Source organism: Pongo pygmaeus, chromosome 7, assembly GCF_028885625.2.
Source record: "Pongo pygmaeus isolate AG05252 chromosome 7, NHGRI_mPonPyg2-v2.0_pri, whole genome shotgun sequence".
Taxonomy (NCBI): domain Eukaryota; kingdom Metazoa; phylum Chordata; class Mammalia; order Primates; family Hominidae; genus Pongo; species Pongo pygmaeus.
The window spans coordinates 6675422-6697453 of NC_072380.2; the positions used below are offsets into that span (position 1 = coordinate 6675422).

The 22032-nt window shown below is 42.8% G+C and overlaps 1 long non-coding RNA gene across 4 annotated transcripts in view; it reads right to left on the bottom strand.

Annotated features, from left to right (window-relative positions):
* Positions 1 to 22032, bottom strand: part of LOC129043235 (uncharacterized) — an 88488-nt gene that overhangs the window by 38937 nt on the left and 27519 nt on the right. For 2 of the 4 annotated variants that reach the window (XR_010127321.1, XR_010127322.1), the window contains exons 2-4: positions 18637 to 20941; positions 15330 to 16176; positions 11195 to 11296 (exon numbers count right to left, since the gene is read on the bottom strand). This is a non-coding gene — a long non-coding RNA (uncharacterized LOC129043235). The remainder of the gene's footprint in view (positions 1 to 11194; positions 11297 to 15329; positions 16177 to 18636; positions 20942 to 22032) is intronic. The other 2 variants (XR_010127324.1, XR_010127323.1) reach the window with 2 other exon arrangements.

A 22032-nucleotide genomic window follows, 5' to 3' on the forward strand; every position in this document is an offset into this window, starting at 1 on the left:
GAAATACTTCAGCTGAGTTAAATTTAAAGGACCGTCATTGGGTAATGAATGGCAAATCAGGCAGCCCCCAGAATCACAGCAAATTTAGAGAGACCCCAGCGCAGCCAAAGATTTATAGACCAAACAAAGGGAAGTGATGTACAGAAATCAGGGGTAATGTACAGAAACAACTGGGTTGGTTACAGCTCAGCATTTGCCTTATTTAAACACAGTTTGAACACTCAGCAGCGTATAAATGGTTGAAGTATGGCTGCTGGGATTGGCCAAGACTCAGCTATTGTTACAGGTGCATACTCCTAAGTTAGGTTCTCAGTCTTGTCTACCTATTAAGTTAGATTGCAGTTCGTCCACAAGGACTCAAATATAAAAGTACTGGAGTCCTTCTCTGGCCATATTTAGTTTGCTTTAACACTACCCATGATAGAGAGTTCAAAGTCACAAAATCTAGGAAGAGAACATATTCAAGAAGAAGTCACTGGTTAGTTAACTGTTGAAAGCTAGTTGAGAACAATAGATCTGAGTAGAACCTCTTTAGGGGATCACATTGCTGAGAAGTAAAGCTCTTTGTTAACCAAAAATCAAGATCCCAAACATCTCTCATCTCCGCTCCCTTCCCTCCAATGTGATTGTTCCTCCCCTACTTTGCTTCTCTTTGTTCTTTAAATTTATTTTTCTATATTCAGCTCAATTCTTTTTCCTTCTCTTCCACCTCCTATGCTCCCTTCCTTTCTGGAGGTCCAAATGATTTCATTAAAATCAAGGTGTCAGCAGAGATTCCTTACTTTCTGGAGGCCCTGGGTGGGAATGCGTTTCTTGTCTCTTCTGGGATCTAGAGGTACCGCCTTCCTTGGCTCGTGGCCCCTTCCTCCATCTTCAAAGCCAGCAATGGCAGGGGAGTCGTTCTCATCTTACTTCACTCTGACACTCACTCTTCTGCCCTCTCTTCCCCAATTAGGAAACCTTGTGATTACATTGATTACCTTGGGCTCCCCAAAATAACCCAGGTGGACTTCTTTGTTTTAAAGTCAGCTGATTAGTACCGTTTCCACCTACCACCTGAATCCCCCCTGGCCATGGAAGGAAACATATTCACAGATTTTCAGATTAGAACATCTTCGAGGAGACCTTACTCTGCTGCCAACACTGGCCCCTGATTGCCTCACACTAAATCCAAGACGGATGCACTGACCATGGGTTCTCACTGGCACCCAGCCTGAAACCTCAGATAAGGCATTTGTCTTCTCAGAGCCATGGTTTCTTCAACTGGGAATTTTCACAATAATCGCTGTCTGGTGACTGAGAGCACAGGATGATGGCCAGGGGGTCAATGCCCTTCTGAAAGGGGGAAGGAGCAAAAGCATCTCGGTTTGCAGTATTCAGTGAGTTATGCTGACTCAAAGACACGAATCAGACACTGACTGGTAGGAACCCCCAGCACAGATTAAGAAGTGCATAGCCAACAGGCCTGACTCCAAACAATTCAAACAACAGGGAAAGAATAGAGAACTTATCATTATTGTGTCTGTTTGACAAATACTTAATTGACCATAATGTAAGGCTGGAATTTGCCTATTTTAAAGTTACCTGTGGTTGTAATTAAACTGTTTTGTTCAGTGTTCTCAATTCTAATTCTACTACTTTATTTAAAACCACAAATTTTTGTGTCAGGAAGACAATATCTACTTTTATCCCTCTAATATTTAACCCTTTAATGGAGACAGTAATTAGAATTATTGACCTGAAACTACACAAGATCATACAAATATTCTTCAGGCTAAACTATTATTTTGTTTGGTATGAGTTCCCAGTCTAGGCGTTAATATTTTCCCAAGGCCTCAGGACCTTGCAGGGACCAAACTCCACCTAGAACTCTAAGATACTGGCAGGAGCTGTCAATTTCATTAATCTGGTTTCAATTTTTTAAATATTTGGATTCACAGCTTATCTATGGGAACTCATAGTTGTTCCATCTTTAATACTCCAGATAGACGATTTACTGAAAAAGCTAATTCAGTATTCTCTCCTGTGAGCCAGCCAATGAAACCTCGGCCAAGGCTGAGGCGCGAGGGATCAAGGGGAGGAACTCTCCCGTGAGCCAGCCAATAAAACCTCAGCCAATGCACAGGCGCGAGGGCTCGAGGGGAGGAACTCTCCCGTGAGCCAGCCAATAAAACCTCAGCCAACATTGAGGCGCGAGGGCTCCAGGGGAGGAACTCTCCCGTGAGCCAGCCAATAAAACCTCAGCCAATGCAGAGGCGCGAGGGCTCAAGGGGAGGAACTCTCCCGTGAGCCAGCCAATAAAACCTCAGCCAATGCAGAGGCGCGAGGGCTCAAGGGGAGGAACTCTCCCGTGAGCCAGCCAATAAAACCTCAGCCAATGCACAGGCGCGAGGGCTCGAGGGGAGGAACTCTCCCGTGAGCCAGCCAATGAAACCTCGGCCAAGGCTGAGGCGCGAGGGATCAAGGGGAGGAACTCTCCCGTGAGCCAGCCAATAAAACCTCAGCCAACGTTGAGGCGCGAGGGCTCCAGGGGAGGAACTCTCCCATGAGCCAGCCAATGAAACCTCAGCCAACGCTGAGGAGGGAGCGCTCGAGGGGAGGAACGCCATCCTGGGCTCTCTAGGGCTGTTGTCTGTCAACAGCGAGATGAGAACAACGGGCAACAGCAGCAGCTCCATCGGCCCACGGCCGCCCCAGGGGCCCTGGGAGGGCGGGAAGGGAGCCACTGCCAGACCTCAGAGCTTGGCACCAAGAGCCAGTTATCAGCCAGATAATGTACTCAGCCAAGGGCGAGAAACCCGACCATGAACTTATTGGGAACTGGTCACAGAAAAGAGAAGGACTCTTTGTCCTGAGTGTGTAATGCTGTGATGGTAGGAGCCGCAGGGCTGTGACTCACACGATGCCACAAGGTTTGTTCCAAAAACAACTGGGGATGCTGTGTGGGGAAAGGGCTGATGGCACAGTAGGAGGTAACGGGCTCAAAACTGACCTCCTTTTTAGGGGTGATGAAAAGACTGTCACCTCATCTTGTGGCTGCAGAGCCCAGAAGAGATTGTGGAGCAGCGGTTAGAGACTTACGGAGGAATTCTGCTATTTTTAACTCTGGCATTTTGTTTTTCTTGAGCAATTCCCACACCACCCCTTTTTAAAGATTTATTAGATTCAGGGGCTACTTTATAATATCCTTGGAGCCCAAATTAGACTTTAAGCACATAACATATCTGAGCTTGAGGAGTTTAGGGGTTTAACTTCTTCAACAGAGCAAAGAGATTTGGTGAAATGACCCCCATGGTCCCTAATGTTGATGGACCCACCGAAGTTAGCCTGTCACCAGAAGCAAAGGGATACTATTTTTAAGATATGAGGATCTTTTCCACATTTCTGTTCAAAGCAATAACTCTGCAGCTTCATCTATTGAAGGCCTCATCTCCACCTGCTTTTCCTACCCTGGATTCACAGGGCTTGTGGTGCCCTCTCCCTGCCTGCACTCACCTTCCAACAAGTGCTGGAGTTTGATTCACACCAAACAGAAATAGCCAAAATTTGTAAGAAGTCTATTGGGCAGCTCTTCTGTATCAATGACTGTACAGGCTCCAAGGGCCAGAAATAATGAAGACAGAGCACCTATCTCAGCGAGCTGACAGCCTTGAAGGGGGATGAGGCTGGCAAACAAATGACAACACAGTGTCATAAGTTCACTGCAGACCAGGGAGAGCGACAACTTTGAGAAAGGGTGATTGCTTTTAAACAGAAAGGAAAAGAGCTTGGGAAATACTTCCAGAAGAAACTGACATCTAACTTCAGTGAGTTTTTTTTTTTTTAGGTGGGGTCTCACTACGTTGCCCAGGCTGGAGTGCAGTGGCTATTCAGAGGCATGATCATAGCTCACTGCAGCCCTGAATTCCTGCACTCAAGCGATCCTCCTGCCTCAGCCTCCTGAGTGGCTGGAACTACAGGTACATGCCACCATGCCTGACTCTCTAACATAGGTTTCAAAGGAAGCATAGGAGTTCCGAGTGGAAAAGAGACCAAGGGAGAGGCCCGTGCCAGTCCCAAAGGTGAGGGGAGGTCCGTGGGCCTCAGGATTGCTGGAACTTCCAGTGGAAGGGCACATTGAGGGGACGCAGGTGAGATATAAGCGTTGGCTAGTTAAGAGAGGCCCTTGAAATTTTCCAGACAAGAAATGTTGAGGTGCTGAACACAGTGCTCACAGAGATGGAAATGAGGAGGTGGATTAGAAATGAAATTTTGGAAATGAAATTACTTGTTGCCTGAGTGGCTATGCAGGAGGAGCAGGGGAACAGAGTCAAGCTGGATGAGTCTTGGGCTCAGGCATAAAGTGTCAGCAGTCTCGGGAGGATCCACATCCTCACGGAAATCAGCTCCCTCATCTAAAGGGAAAAGGTGCTTGGTGCTTCAGCCAGCCCAGAGCGTGCCCTCCATGGACATAAAGAAGCCAAGTTCTTGTTGCTAAAGGTGTTCAACAGAGAAGTGTTGGGGGGCCAATTAAAGGCAAAGCCCACCATTTTATAACCACATTTTAGGCATATTAAACATTCTAGAATGTAATCATCAGACTTCTAAACTGAGCCATTTGTGTTATCCAAGAAAGTAAACCAGTGACTTATGTTTGCAGCAATATAATGAACATTCTAATGGACACCTGAAAATGCAGGGTGAATGATAGGGAATTTCCAAGAAAGGTAGAGAAATGCTCTACCACTGGAGATAAGGTGGAGAAGCGGGTTGACATCGAAGCTGGGGAACATCATGTTGACCGAGCATTGTGTATACACAGGGCGTGTGTGCATCTGTGTGTGTGTGCATGTGTGTATATGTGCATTCATGTGTGTGTGTATGGGAGGTGGACGGGGACAGGGGAGTTGGAATGGAGACCAACCTGATAAAGCTGACACTCTGGAAGGGTTACACTCCCAGGAAGAAAGTTAAGAAGGGGGAAGGATAACATCTGCACAAAGGCAAACACAAAGCAACATCCTTTGTCAGCAACATCCTTAGGCACCTGCAAGAAGCAGACACACAACTTCCAGGAAGAATGTCCCTCAACCTGGGCTTCTGATGATTCCCACCAATATGACCATCAATTGGAATGCGTGCACACACACAATTCCAAATAAATCGTCAAGACAATCATTAGGAAAAATAACAGGACCAGATAGACCAAGACTTCAGGTGTTGGCGTCATCAGATACGGATGATACATGTTAAAAGAAATAAAAGGACGTAAAACCATGAGAACAGAACAAGAATGATAAGATGGAATTGAAAAGGAGGCAGACAGAACTTACAGAAAAAATTTTTTAAACTTAGAATTTAATATTGTTTAAAAACTTTTTAGGTCCCCACATAAGAATAGATGGCCTGGGTAGCAAACCCAAGCCAAGGGCACCTTACGAGCTCCTTACAAGGGGCAAATTACTGCCAGCCACGAGCCCCATGAGGTTCCAGGTTCTGCATGGGTGGAAGAAGGAAACTCCGGGCAGCAGCAGACAGGTCTGGGAACAGTAGAATCCCACACAGCTCAAGGTTATTCTCCATCTTTCACTCTGTATTACCAGGAAGCCCAGCAGGGCCAATTGGAGGAAAGTGCTTGGGTTTTGCCCAATGCAATTGCATATAATCGAGAGCAAGGGACCCACAGCTGGAAGGGCCCAAGAGTCTGGAGCTGTCTATCTCCCATGAACTCTCAAAACTCACCCATCTGAGTGCCTGTCTGGGCCAGGGCCCTACCCCAAGGAGAAATTCCTGGGAGTAGAATCAAAATCAATCAAGACAGGCATGACAGAGACAAGAGAAAACGAAGGTCCATAACAGGCCAACAAACCTCTCTGTTACAAACCAGATAGTAAACATCGTAGGCTTTGAAGCCCAGACGGTCTTGCTGCTACTACTCAGCCCTGCGGTTATAGGGTAAAAGCAGCCACAGATGACATGTAAATGAATGGGCATGGCTGTGTGCCAATAAAACTTTATTTACGAACACTGAAGTTTGCATTGTATACAATTTTCATGTGTGACAAAATAGTATTCTTTTGTTTGTTTGTTTCAACCATTTAAAAATGTAAAAAGCATTTTTAATGCACAGGCTATACAAAACTGGTGGTGGGCCAGAGTTTGTTTTCTGTCTCCTGGTGTTGATGAAAGAGGCTTTGAGAAAAAGATGCAGGAAAACTCAAGACAGGAAGCCATTCTGCTTTTGGACATTACCAAAAACAGCAGAATAGGGAGCCCCACAAAGGTAGAAGAGCCCTCCTACACCCAGCCACATCCTAAAGGCTCAGGCAAATGAATTTCACATAAAAATAAGCAACAGAAAATATCCAAGTCAAATCCCATACAAAACTATTATAAGAAAAAGGTCCCAAGAAGCAGAATAACAACCCAACAGACAATAAGAGCGGACACAAAGATGTGGCCGTCATGGGGCTCAGAAGGCCCAAAGTGCAGCCTCAGAAGCCAAGTTTCCCCCTGACCTTCCCTTGCCCTCCTGTCTCTCACCCCTCGTGCTCCCGAGGGAAGCCGTAGAAACTAGAATTCTTCCTCTCCCGAGGTGAGTCATAAAAACCAGAACCCCTTTGCCTCAAGGCCAGCCATAAAGCCTAAAAATATGACTCTAGCCTCCCCCTGCTTTTCTGTGTAACAGCTGGCAATAAAGAAATTAAGACCCTCACTGTAGAGGGACCCTACCATATGCCCAGGAGAATGCGGCACAGAGAGGCTGAGAAAGATCTGAACACAGAGGCCTTGCTGAGTTTCCCCACACCATCTATTACATTCGATCAGGACCTTTCTGTCCAATCTTACATTTCGACATGGCTGGCTGTGCTTCGTCAAATCTAAGTATAGAAATGCACAGTTCACCTTGTATCTTTGGGTCTTCATTCTGAAGGTTCCCACATCACATAAAACTATGATCAAATAAATGTGTTATACTTTTCTCATGTTAATCTGTCTTTTGTTATAGGGGCATTGGTATGACCTTTATGATGGAGAAGAAAGTGATTACCCCCTTTCTGCCCCTGCAGCCACAAAACAGATCAAAACCTATTTCAGAACAAGCTAACAGACTCTAAGAAAATTATGTAAGACATGAAAGTATGTGAATTGTTACAGCAATCAGAAAACAATTAAAAAATTTAAAAATGCATTTTAGGAGCAAAGACTAAACAACAAATAAATACAATATATAATGCCCTAAGAAAAACAGAAGGTGAAAATGAGGAAAGTTTTTTTGTTTGTTTGTTTGTTTTGGAGACAGAGTCCACTCTGTTGCCCAGGCTGGAGTGCAGAGGCACAAACTCAACTCTCTGCAACCTCCACCTCCCAGGCTCAACCAATTCTTCTGCTTCAGCCTCCCAAGTAGCTGGGATTACAGGCATGCACCACCACGCCTGGCTAATTTTTTTTTTCTATTTTTAGTTGATATGGGGTTTCACCATGTTGGCCAGGCTGGTCTTGAATTCCTGATCTCAAGTGATCTGCCCGCCTCGGTGTCCCAAAGTGCTGGAATTATAGGCGTGAGCCACTGCATCCAGCTGATAATGAGGAAAGTTTTAAAAGTAAAAAAGAAGTAAAAAAAAAAGTCAGAAAAAGTGGAAAATATTGAAGATAGGCAAAGGAGATAGAACATAGGAGGTCTCGAAGAAGATACCAATGCAAAGAAGAAAGACTGAATACTAAAAATGACAAGAACTATACCACATTTTTAATACTGAATTTAAAAAAGGATTTGAAGCTACATATTGAAAAATTATACCACACACTTGAAAATATTGACCCCAAATGGTAAAATTACTAAACTTAAAAAAAAAAAAAAAGAAAAAAGTCCTTTGAACATTTTATTAGTTACCTAGGGCTGGCATAACAAAATACACAGCCTGGGTGGCTTAAACAAGATAAATTTGTTTGCTCACAGTTCTGAAGGCTGGAAGTCCAAGATCAAGGTGTTGGCAGGGATGATTTCTTCTACAGCCTCTCTCCTTGGCTGCAAAGGGCCATCTCATCCTGTCCTCATACGGCCTTTCCTGTGCACCTGCATTCCTGGTGTCTCTTCCTTTTCTTTTAAGGACACCAATCATATTATATTATCAGCCCCCCTTATGGCCTTAATTACCTCCTTAAAAGCTCTGTCTCCACATACAGTCACACTACAGATTAGAGCTTCAACTTATAAAGTTGGGGAGGATGCAATTCAGTCTATAACAGGTATCCCAAACAAGTGTATAAGGTATAAGGAAAAAACATAAATTATCATCACACTTGTCGACAGCAATGCTTTATGCTATAAGAAAATGAAATAACATATTATTTATTTAACATACTATATATAAGATAAATCATACAGAATACAAATATACAATAATACAAATATATACAAATAAATAATACAAATATTGTATGTTATTATATGCTATTACAATATACAGTATTAAAATAACATATAATAATTAACGTACTCAAGGGAAGAATATATGAAAAAAGAATTTTATATCTAATTAATAAAAGACAAACTGTTATCAACATGCCAGAACTCAGGGACTATTATTGCTGAGTCTTTCCTGAGAAATCTAGTCGACATCAAGCTTCAGACAATCAAAATGGAGAGAGAGATAAGTGATTTATTCAGTGGTAGTAAGTAAATAGGTGGTAAGCCTAGGCAACATAGCAAGATCTCATGGGAAGAAGGAAGAAGGAAGAAAAGGAAGGAAGGGAGGGAGGGAGGGAAAGAGAGAGAGAGAAAGAAAGAAAGAGAAAGAAAGAAAAAGAAAGAAAGAAAGAAGAGAGAGAAGAAAGGAAAGGAGAGGAGAGAGAAACTCCCAAATGTTTAAATGGTCAAAGATAAAAAACATTTTATGAAAACGTAATCTGCTAATTAGAGGCTGCAGTGTGCTATGATGGCATCACTGTGCTACAGCCTTGGCAACAGAGCAAGACCCTGTCTCTGAAAAAAATTTAAAAAAATAACAAATTAGACACAGCTCAAAAGAGAAGTTGTAAACTGGAAATTATATCCAAAGACATTGCTCAGGATACGTAACAGAAAGACAAATTAAAAATATGCAAGAGAAGTTAAGAAAATGAAAAATAAAGTCCAACATATATTCATTTTAAGTTTCAGAATTAAATAGTAGAGTAACAGCAAAACAGCAGTACTTAAAGAATATTTAATAGACTAAGAAATAATGGCCAAGAATTTTTCAGAGTTCAGGAAGCACTATAATATGTCAAGCAGAGAAATAAATTAAATTCATACACGATGAAATACATAGATGAAATTCATAAATAGATTAAATTCATACATAGATGAAATAGTGAAAAAACAGATTATCTACAAAAGAATGTCAATAAGACTGACAGGAGTCTTTTTAATAACAGTGGAACATAGAAGAAAGTGAAATACCTTCAATGTGCTAGAAAATAATTATAGATTTAAAAATCACAAATCCAGTGAAACTACCAAAAATGAGGTAGAATAAAGGCACTTTGAGATAAACAGAAATTGAGACTGTTTGCCACCAAACTTAAAGGCACATTTAAATGATGTACTTCAGGAAGAATGAGACACTCCCAGCAAGAAAGTCTGAAATGCAATGAAGTTTGGCAACTAAACAAAATGGTAAACATATGACTAATCTAAATACATATTAAGCAGATACTGATAATTACACAATCTGTGAGGTTAAAAACAGAGATTGATTCAAAATATTGTATCCCAGTAGCACACAAGCTAGAAGCAGTGATCAATGGAGGAAAACCATTCTAAGACAAGGTCTCCAACCCCTGGGCCACCAACGGATATGTTAGGAACTGGGCCGCACAGCAAAAGTTAGGAGCCGCAGGCAGGCGAATGAGCGAAACTTCATCTGTATTTACAGCCACTCCCCACTGCTCACATTACCACCTGAGCTCCACCTCCTATCAGATCAGCAGTGGCATTAGATTCTCATAGGAGCGTGAACCCTATTGTGAACCGTGCATGCAAGGGATCTAGGTTGCACGCTCCTTATGAGAATCTAATGCCTGATGATCTGTTACTGTCTCCCATCACCCCCAAATAGGACCATCCAGTTGCAGGAAAACAAGCTCAGGGCTCCCACTGATTCTATATGATGGTGAGTTGTATAATTATTTCATTATATATTACAATGTAATAATAATAGAAATGAAGTGCCCAATGAGTGTCATGTGCTAGAATCATCCTGAAACCATCCCCCTGCACCTTGGTCCATGGAAAAACTGGTCCCTGGTGCCAAAAAGGCTGGGGACCACTGTCCTAAAATCTTTGTGTTATTCAGAACGATGGTAAATAGTACTTAACTGCAGACTGTTAAGTATATATAAACAATTTCCAAGATAATCATTAAAAGAATAGAAGTATAATACACATCTCCCAAAGCTGTAAAGAAAAATAAAAGGAATACAAAAGCAAATGAAAAATTGTAGTTGACTCTATCCTTTGAGCAAACACAGGTTTAGAATTAGTAAACCAATAAGCCTCTTGAGATTTTCCATGAGAGCTTAGGATGATATTTGACTGTTTAGAAGAGGCATGCCAGTGGCTGTCTTTTTGATAGACACAAAGGACAATTAAATGGAAGGAACAATTACTTAGGCATTCCTAGTTGGAGCTGTAATTTATGAACATTTGATACATCCCTGATTATTCAAACATTTTGTATTAATTTTTAAATCTGCACCCAATTTAAAAGTTCCATGGGTAGCTTCAGCAGGGAAAATGGACTTTAGATGGTTACAGCCTTCTCTCCACCACCCCATCTCCTGCCCCCGAATCCTCAACTGCCCCCCTCGCTGTCTGAATGATGCTTATGGGAGCACCTGACGGCCAGGCAGAGCAGTGCTCCTGTGTCCAAGATGGGGGCTGCTAGTGGAGACTGCTTAGATCTTTTAACAGTGAGAAAAGATATTTTACGTTTGAAATTTAACAGAGATTTTGGTTGTTAGCATGAGGGCTCCCTTTAGCTCTCCTGATCCTCTATTTCAATGAGAAAATTTCCCTCACTGTTTCTCCCCAGTCACAGTTTCTTTGTATTTTTCCAAAATTTTAACCGAGTTATCGGTTGTTTTCTTCAGTTTTACATTGTAATTTTGGCAGATAATTTGTTTGGCAGATAATCTAGGAGATAATAACTCCTGGACCAGTGGATTTTACCAAGAGGTTCTCATTTCTTTGGTTCTAGAGAACAGCCACAAAATGTCAAATCCTCGAGTCTTTCTGACCAGCTGGATGCCACAGTTGTTGACAGACTGCTGCCTAGAAGTAAAAGAATTCAAAAGAAATCACTCATTTCTGTATCTCAACAGTTACAAAACACCAACAGCCCCCAAATTACAGGGTGTTATATAAGTCAATGAACCAAGCATTTGGGATTCTACAGAAACACTGTCTCAGCGGGTACTGGCTTCCTGGCCTGACCATTATATAACTATTATCCATAGCATAATTGAGGTGCTGTATATTTGAAATAAATGATAAAAAAAGAATGCTGTAGATTATCCATTTTTCTTAGCCATTTTTTTCCAAGAAGACATAGCCCACAGAGCCCTGGATAACTAACCTAGGCCTCCTCCATTTTTTTGCCAGGCCATTTAGACTTTCTCCTAAACTGACTAGTGGCCCGAGGGAGGGTGTGGAGATGGGAGGAGCTGGTCCCAGTGGGTGGACACTGTGTCGAGTTGGGAGGAGGCTCTGTGGCCTCCCCACAAGAAAGGCACCTTCTCTCTGCAGCTCCACCCACACCCTTTAGAGGGAGCAAGAAAAGGAAGCAATCAGGCAATAAGGGAACTCCACTGGCCTGCAGGGCAGCCAGTCAGTGAGCAGACATAAGGGCCATGGTGGGCCAGGGCCCCCCATTCTTAGGAGCAGACATAGGGGCCATAGTTGGCTGGGCGGGGGGTAGGGGGTGGGGGGTGGAGGCTGGTGCAGGGTGGAGGGAGAAAAGGCAGTTCCCACAGGATGACCTGCAGATCCTCCAAGCATCTGGAGATTGGGAGGGACCGAACATTTCACCCAGGTCAATCATTCTTGCCTCCCCACCCAGAGTTCAAACTTCTGATAAAATATTCAGTTTTAGCTCAAATACTTCCAATGTCCTGGCTGCTCCCATTTGGGGGACCACTGGGATGGCAGAGCTTGAGAGGATTAAGACTTGAGAGGATTAAGAAATGGAGCCAGGCTGCAGTGGCCCTGGGAAGAAAAAAGAGCAGAGGGAGTGGATGTGGGAGGAATCAGGGCTTCTGCAGTAGAAAAGGAAGTGGATTAGGAAAGTGTTCCAGAATATGGGTGTTCCCAATGCCCGAGGAACAATGGGTAGGTAGAGACACAGGGCTCAAGATCCCAGGTCGGCGGTGTGGCTGCCAGGATGCCCTTGTGTTTTCCAGCCTGGAATATGGGTAGCCCAGGGCGTCTTTCTGTTTCCTACACAACCCTACAGAGGCACAGTGAGGTTCATGTGGCCAAGCGCTCTAAGAAGCAGTGCAGCTATGACTTTATAGGGGAGGTGTTGCCAGCAAAGGCATGACACCCTCTATGGGGGCAAAGGTTGCCAGAACAACCTCTGCAAGGACAACCTCTCCCACAGCCGGGGTCTGAAGGGGATAACAGAAGGTCTCTGAGGGGTACGAGTGATGTGCCTGAGAAGAGAAGTGTGGTGTATGCTAGGCCAGTGCCCCCGAACCCCCAGCACTGGGGCTACTGTGGTACATGGGAAATCCACCAGCCAACTTGGCTTCAAGATGCCCAACTCTTTTCAGCTCCCCCAACGACTGAGCCACTGCCTCAGAAAGAGCTTCAGGTCTTTTGAGTGCACCCAGGCGAGTGGGGAAGACAAAGGGTAAATGAGTCCCTTGTTCCAATGAGACCCAGAAAAGTAGCAAGGTGTCTGTTAGTCCTAGAATGGCAGAGGTGGGATGGGATCTGAGGTCCTGCATCCTCAGCTTTCTATCAGTGTTTGTCAGAGATACAGCGACATCCCCTGTGCCTGCAACTCAATGAGGCACCATATAAATAATACAAAGGGCAGGGAGAGGTTGAAGATGCAAGAAAACACTTAAGTTCTTCTCTTTCTCTCTTCTGTCTTCATTGGAAGAAATACAAGATTTGGATCACAAAGACTGGAATAGTCTTAAAGGGAGAAAAGACAGGACAGATTAAGTAGGGGTGAAATTTTAAGGCAATATGAGAATAAAAAAGAAATGTAAACATTCAGATAAGTAATAGGCAGCTCAAACAAGAGTGAAAAAGTGGAGAGGGGAAAATATTTGAAGAAGTAGTTCAGATCAGTTTCCCAGAATGAAAAGACTGACCTCAGATTTAAAGGACTCGTAGAGCACCACAAAAGAGAATAAGGAAAACCTCACCTACATGTACTAAACTGAAATGTAAGAGTATGAAAAAAGCAGAGAAATTCTAAAAGCCCACAGAAAGAAAGAAAGAAAGACAGGCTATATGAAAGAACAAGAATCAGCTTGATATCAGTTTTTTTAACAGCAACAATGGATGCAAGATAACTGGAATCTTATTTTCGACATATTGATGGAAAAGAACTTAAAAATGTGGAATTTTATATCCAGCCAAACTATCATTCAAATAAGATGAGATGATAAATTTCCTCAGGCATACAAGTGCTTTGAAGATTTTGTAGAAAAGGTCACATTGAAAATAGTTTTGAAAAACTAAAAAGTGAGGCAAATTCAAGAGATATTCCAAGAAATTCTTGAAGGAAAAATGATTTTATACCTTAGTAGAGTTGTTATCTTTACAAATTGCTAAGACTAACATGAAAAAATAACATCCTTATAACTAAGAATTAAAAGTTAGTTAATGCCAACATTAATGGGTTGGCAGAAGATGGCAAGAACAAAGATATGAGAGCATACTAAAGTTCTTGTCTTATTAGAAGATATTTGTAGATACCAAATTGTTTAAAAGAAGCTCAAACCTAAGATCTGTAATTAGAAAACTTCTAGAAGAAAACGGGAAACACTCCAGGATGTTGGTCTAGGCAAAGAGTTTATGGTTAAGACCTCAAAAGCATAAGCAACAAAATCAAAAATAGACAAATGGGACTATATTAAACTAAAAAGCTTAGGTACTTCAAATAAAACAACAAAGTGAAGAGACAACCTGTCTCTTTGATCATTTGAATATTGGACAAACTTCACCTGATAAGGGGCTAACATCCAGAATATACAAGGAACTCAACTCAACAACAACAACAACAAAAATAATTCCATTAAAAACTGGGCCAAGAATCTGAATAGACATTTCTGAAAAGAAGACACACAAATAGCCAACAGGTACATGAAAACATGTTCAACATCACCAATCATCAGGGAAATGCAAATCAAACCCACAATGAGATATCATCTCATCCAAGTTAAAATGGCTATTATAAAAAAGTAGAGATGCTGGCAAAAATACGGAGAAAACGGAACCCTGTATACTTAGTGGGAATGTAAATTAGTACAGCCATTACCAAAAACAGTATAGAGCTGTCCCAAAAAAACTAAAAATAGAACTACCAAATGATCCAGCATTCCCACTACTGGATATTTATGCAAAGGAAAAGAAATCAGTATATCAAAGCACTGCCATGTTTACTGCTGTGCTTTCCACAATAGCAAAGATATAGAACTACACTAAGTGTCCACCAATGGATGAATGGATAAAGAAAATGTGGTCTGCATACATAATAACATACTACTTGGCCATAAAAAAGAATAGAATTTTGTCATTTGCAATAACATGAATGGAACTGGAAGTCATTAAGTGAAAAAAGACAGGCACAGAAAGATAAGTGTCGCATGATCTCACTCAAATGTAGGAGCTAAAAATGTGGACCTCATGAAGCTAAAGAGTAGAATGATGGATACCAAAGGCTGGGAAGGACGTATGTGTTGTGGGGTGGGGTTGGGGGGTGGGGGATGAAGAGAGGAAAGTCAATGAGTACAAACATACAATTATGTAGAAAGAGTAAGTTCTAATGTTTAATGGCATAGTAGGGTGACTATAGTTAACAATGTATTGTATCTTTCAAAATAGCTAGAAAAGGCTTTGAAATGGTTCCATCACACATGGTTACTACTCGAAGTGATGGATATCCTACCCTAACCTGATCATTACCTACTCTATGCATGTACCAGAATATCCCATGTGCCCCACAAATATGTACAAATCTTATGTATCAATAAAAAAGAAAAATTAAAAGAAAAGAAATAGACTGAGTGGGGCTGGTGGCCCTCCCAGCTATATTGGCTTCAGCACTGACTTGACCCAGTGGTGTTACCTGTAAAGAGGTGCCCACTCAAAACTGCAAAGCCAGAGTGGTTTCCCAGTCCCTCTCTCTGGCCCTTTATGAGACTCCTCCTTCCATCTCCCTTGTGCGGCCCCATAGGGCTTGCTGGGGTCAGCACCCTGCTCAGGCCAGCCTGTAACGTCCAGAGTTTGTTCCCAAATCAGAACTTGCATTCCTTGACCATCCTCATCAATGATCTAAGGAAAGTTAAGTCACACTGAGGTTAAAAAGTCAACTCCATTTTAAGAGATTAGTAGCACAGATGAAAGGGACTAACAGGCCCCTTTCTGTGTGGGGAAGCTTTCCTTAATTACCTCATTCAATCCGCAGAACCACTATTAGAGAAGAAAAAATGCCTGCTATTAAGGGTTAAGTAACTTGCCCAAGGTCACCCACGTCTAAGTAGCAGAGGGGAGATTCAAATTCCATCTCTCTGGTTCCAAAGCCTATGTTCTTTCCAAATAAATTCCCGAAAGACAGAATGAGTGAGAGGACTCTCTTTTTCAGGATGGAAAGGCTCTTCATGTATCAGTGACTTCCGCTTCATAGTATTTTGCCTCCCGTAGCCCCATACTTCGTCCGCAGTGAAATCAAGGCATGGGATTAGTGTTGCAGCCACATACCACTCTGTGGCACCCCAGGGAAATCTCTGTAACAGAGTCTTTACTTGGAAGAGGGGAACGTGGGTTGGCACAAAAAAAGCACAATCGCAAATCACGAATGTGCCAGCCCCAAGTGCTTGCTACATCTTGGCTGGTACACAATTTCCTTTCTGGAGTGCCCACTTGAGATGCTTGCCAGCAGGTACCAATGAAACCAGGATAACTCACAACAGCTTCTGAGGGAAAATGGGAGGATTTAAATCAGTGTAGTACATTTAGTTGTTTCCATATGAGTGTTCTCAAACTGAAATGCTGACTTTGAGATTATTTAGAATTAACTAATAATATATACTACCTTTGCCAAACAAGATAACTTATCCCTTGGGGGTAAAAATAACAAATGAATTAAATATAATGGCTGCATGCTTTTCATGAAATGAATTAGATTCTCAAAGTATAGACAAAAAAATATATAGTTATGGATAGACAAGAAAATTGAAAATGATGTAAAAAATTAAATATTCCATCTAAATCTAATTATGTTAATACAATAAAACTAAGCTGTGGGGATTTAGTGAGGGAAGTGGAGTTTAGAATCTCACATAAGTTCACAGTTAAAACTCTAAGAAATATGTCACATTATTTACTGTTTTCAAATTTAATATATCTTCAGCTAACCATGATATTCAGAGACAGGAATGTCATAGTCTTCTGAATTCCCTGGTTAATATGGTTAGCCAGAAACCCTGCTTGAGTTCAATCCACCTCTTTGAAAATCTTTCAAAAATTTTTCTTTGTTTTCTTGTCCTAGTAAATACAGTGTACTCACCAGAAATCTTTATTCCAGAACCTCAGAATTATTGTACCATGTTGTTTGTAGAAAGTCTATGAGATAGGTCTGAATTTGTAGCAACCCTGGAACACAGCCTGTTGCTTTTTAGATAAATGTCTGATAGGAATACTACTCCTCCAAGTAGAAATGTGGGAAGTAAAACCAAGAGATCTATTTGAAGTTTCAGTGAGTCCCATCTCAGTAAATCAAGGCCCCATCAAGTTTTCCAATTCGATTAAATACACATTGACTAAGCACCTACTTGACATGGAGGCTTAAAAACGTAGGTATAATCCTTGCACGTGAGCAGCTCAGAGACCAGGATAAACAAATAGCTGTCATTGAGTCTGTCACATAGAAGTATATCAAGTACAGTCAGGATAAGAATTAAATTGGATGAAGGATTAAAAAGGAAGAATGGGAAAGAGCATTAGGGCAGATGGCACTTGGATTGGTCTAGAAAACGTGTAAGAAATTTCTGGACAGAGCAAAGGGGGAGAGGCCATTCTGGAAGAAGGTAATAACACTGATAAAGACATCTAGATAGAGGTATCTAGGTGGAACTTACAGAAGTAGTAATTTATCCAACCATGTAGACCAGAGTGTGTGGTGTGAGAAGCAGACAGGATGGCTGTGATGCCAGAAATGGGGACTGGAATGAGTTAGTGAAAAGCTGGATATTTCATGCTAATGCAGCTTGTCTGAATTTAGTGAGCACTGGCAAGCTATCAATAGCTTTCATGCCGGAGAATGGGGAGATTCAATTTGTGTTTGGGAAGGTCATTCTGATAAGAGTGTGGCAGATGGCTTGGGTGGGGCAAGACTGGAGACCAAAAGATGTATTGGGTTATGGCAAGTGGCTGTTTAGAGATTATAAGCATCTGGACTAGGGCTGCGGCAGCAAGGATAGAAGGGAAGAGAGAGATCAGGGCACCTTTTTGAAGTAAGATCAAAAGGACTTACCAATTGCCTGATTTAGATGGCAGGGAGTCCAAGTGCATAGATGGATAGTTTTACTTCCATAAAATAAGGAAGGTAGAGGATGAAGAGACTTAGAAATGAGATCATGAATTTGAATTTGCACTAGGTAAATCTGAGGCGCCCAGAGCATGTTTAAATGGAGATCTCTAGGAGGCAGTTCAATCATGAATCTCAAAAAGAGCATCTTAATGCCACGTTTAATGACTCAGACAAGTTTAATGGCCATGTAATACTAAATAATACAAATATTCAACGTATGCAATATGCAAATAAACACTGAGAGACCACAAAAACCATTTGTCACTCCCAACTGAGAAGTCTGAAGATGTATGTGGTGCTTTGTTTGTGATCCAGGCCTCAGTTTCCCCACTATCTCAAGGCTCTACTGAACCCCTCTCTAACTTTACCCGAGCAGAACCCCATGAAACAACTGCCTTTGCTGGCTCCAATTGATCTCCCAGTTGAGACTCAAACTTGTTGATTCCTTAACAAGGAATCACTTCTGTTTTTATGGAAAACATGGTGACCCAGTTATGTGTTCTGTTTAGTGGATTTCATCTTTCTCCGTCTATTTTCAGGTGCTATGTGCAGCTCCCCAGTCAGTTCTTCAAGGCCTGCAGATACCCAGCCTCTAACCAACTCTGCTTCTTTCTACAGTGCATTCTGTATTCGGACCCATTAGACTCCATGGGCTGTGGAAGTCATTCTCCTGTGTGTGTGCTGAGTTCAATCTCAGCTCCATGCCTGGGTACAGCCCTCACTACCAATGAACACGCAGATGTACTAGATTGTTTGCTGGCTTAAAAAATATAGCAGCTTTCTTATCTGAGCATACAAAGGAGTTTTATTGTAAACATTTAAGCACCGTGTGTAATCAACTTACCCATAAAAAAACAGGGAGGGTCTTTTCATTATTGCTTTGGTTGTGCTGTTAAATCGCTTTGAAATGAGGTGCAGTGAACGATGGGATTCCTTCGAGGATTCTGCCATAGCGGCCACCGGGATACAGCACGTTGGAAAATTGATCCAGTGTAAAACAAAATTTGTTAGGCGATGGAGACTGGTGAAGCCAAGGACAGAAGATTGCTGGCTGAATCACTTGTTTTCTTCAGTGGATTTCAATCCTGGCTAAAGATCAGAGTCACCTGGGCAGATTTTGTTTTTCTCCAAAATACTGTGCCTGGGCTCACAGTCCCAGAAATTCAGTAGGACCCTCCCCACCTCCCACCCATGTGTACTTTTAGAAAAGCCTTCATTCTGGTGCCTTTTACTCCTGACACATGAAAGACTAGTGACCATGAACATGCTTTCATTTAGGCAACGTGTGAATACCCAGAGTATACAGGAAGGAGCAGGGAATGCGGCCTGGACGGCATGAGATGGACTCTAGGAAGCACTCTGACACCTTTTGGAGACAACCTTCACTGCTCAAGGATTTCCTGGGTGTTTCTGAAGCTGCAACTGGGATCAGGCCTTAGTTCATGTGCCTCAAGTACAACGTAGTCCTTCCTCCCCCCTCTCTCTCCATCTAAAAAATATCACCAAATCTACTCAGAGACACAAGTCCACCTGTAGGAGGAGAGGTGGAGGCACATATCCCCAACCCTGGGCTAACAAGGCCCAGGGGTCACTGTAGTGGGTCAGGAGCTGTGAATGTTGCAGGGAGGATTTAACCGGAATAACAAGGGGTGTTGGGTCCCTAGGGCTCTGTCCCTCTTTCCCCATCCAAAGTTCTGTCATGGAAATGATGAATGAAGGCATGGGACCTTTGCTGTCAAGCCCTCTTAGCTGGGGACAGTGACTCCCAGGGCCACCATCAGTGAGCATGCCTGGGACCCAGGGGAAGGGAAGCTGCTCTAGGACCTCGGCTCTGAGGACACACGGATCCTGCTCCCAGTGGTCCCAAGCCTCCAGTTCTGATCCCTATCTGTTGACAATCTGGACTCAGCTGCAGTTACAAAGAATCATCCCCTGGGCAGGCATGGTGATTCATGCCTATAATCCCAGAGCTGTGGGAGGCCAAAGTGGGTGGATATTTTGAGGCCTGGAGTTCAAGACAAGCCTGGGCAACATAATGAGACCCTATCTTGAAAGAGAGAGAGAGAAAAAGTGAAAGAGAACAAAGGAAGGAAGGAGGGAGGGAGGAAGGAAGGAAGGATAGATGGATGGAAGGAAGGAAGGAAAGAAGGAAGGAAGGAAGGAAGTGAGGGAGAGAGAAGGAAAGAGAGAGAGGAGGGAGGGAGGGAAGAAAGGAAGGAAGGAGGGAAGGAAGGAAGGAAGAAAGAAGAGAGGGAGGGAAAGAGGGAGGGGAGGGAGGAAGGAGGGAAGGAAGGAAGGAAAAAAGGAAAAAAAGAAGGAAGGAAGGTTGGTTTAAAAAGAAAAAGAAAACACAACCAACCATCCTCTCCAACCAGCCCCACTGAAGTGGATCCTGCCCATCCAAACAGGATGAGACAAAGTCCAGCAGACTTGAGCTGATAAGGTTCAAGGACGAGGCACAGGAGGTAGAGTCGTATTCCACAGCATCCTCTCCGAAGCCTCTGGGCTAAAAGCTTTACATCTTGATATCATCCAACGATGTAAAACATCACTTCAACTTCCATGAAGGCCAAGTTGGCTCTGTGAGCTGCTATTTCTGCAAATTTCTCAAGTGGTTTCCTAGGGCCATTTAAGGGAGCCCACAGCTTCTGCATGAGACCAGTCATCTCTTCATTAACCAGTTTAGATTCCCTTAAACCCACTCTTAGGTTTTCTTTTGGGTTGTGTGGTTGTAGATGTCATCTAAAAGTCTGGGAAACTGGTTCTAAGTGGGACCATATAGTCCTCAAAGTTCAGTCCAGTCGAGAGAAGGTGCGTAAGGGGAGGAAGTGAAGCCATTTAGAGTTAGAGAGGCCTTAGAGAGTACTTGGCCCAGTCTTTCATTTCAGAACAGAGGAAGCAGAGACTTAGAGAGGGTAAGTGTTTGTCCAGAATCACTTGAAATGTTGACAGCAAAAATAGGGCGAGGACTTCAGGAGCCTAACTGTCCACCCCAAGTTCCTTCTGGTTAATGCAGCACATGTGGTTTCCAAGGAAATCAGTCAATTCTTCAGCAGGAGGAGGCGAGGTTGCAGGGCAGAGGTTACTTATGGTGGTGCAGGCAGACACACCATCGTGGCCACAGGAAACGAGTGCTTCAAATGGGGCTGCTACAGGAACAAATAGCAAGGACACTGGCGTCAGAGGTGGCGTAGGACAGCATGTCACAAAGTGACAAATGGATGGCCCATGCAGCCGGCGCTTTGGGAGTTGAGAAGAAGTAATCACTGGGCATAGGTGGATGGAAGTTATCAGGTAAGTTTCATCCTGCAGTTTGCAGGCATGAATGTGTCACGCTCACTAAGAGGTTTACGCTGCATTTTTATGTGCTACTACCCAGGCAGCAGAATGGAATTTAATAAAAAATGAGAATCATAGTTGAAAAGGCTTCAGTGTATTTTGCATTTACAATTGCATTTCAGAAGCCTGATTTTTCTGTCTAACCTGACTGACACAAAAACGTATTGAGTTCTGTGAGTTCTATTTACAGATTTGCATTAATGATTATTAATAATGTCTGCTATTTAAGTCAGATTTTGTGTAAGTAGTATGCAAAGAATGAGCTGTTGAGGCAGCAACATGATTTTGTTGTTTTTTTCACCACTGCATTTATCCATTCTTTAATTTTTTTTTAATTATTTGAGACAAGGTCTCACTCTGTTGCACAGGCTGGAGTGCAGTGACATGATCACGATTCACTGCAGTCTCAACCTCCCAGGCTTGAGCAATCTGCCTGCCTCAGCCTCCAGAGTAGCTGGAACTACAGGCATGCACCACTATACCCAGCTAATTTTTTTTATTTTCTTGTAGAGATGAGGTCTCATTATGTTGTCCAGGACGACATTTATCCATTCTTAATCATCTCTTCATTTTTATACAAAGCCAAAGTTCACATTATTACTGGGGCAAAATTTTCCCCCTAGTTAGAAATCAGTCCTTCCCTTCCTTCCTTCCTTCCCTCCCTCCCTTCCTTTTCCCTCCAGTTAGAAGTCCTTCCTTCCTTCCTTCCTTCCTTCCCTCCCTCCCTTCCTTTTCCCTCCAGTTAGAAGTCCTTCCTTCCTTCCTTCCCTCCCCTCCCTCCCTTCCTTCTTTCCCCCCAGTTAGAAGTCCTTCCTTCCTTCCCTTCCCTCCCTCCCTCCGTCCCTTCCCTCCTTCCCTCCCTTCCTTCCTTCTTTTCCCCCAGTTAGAAGTCCTTCCTTCC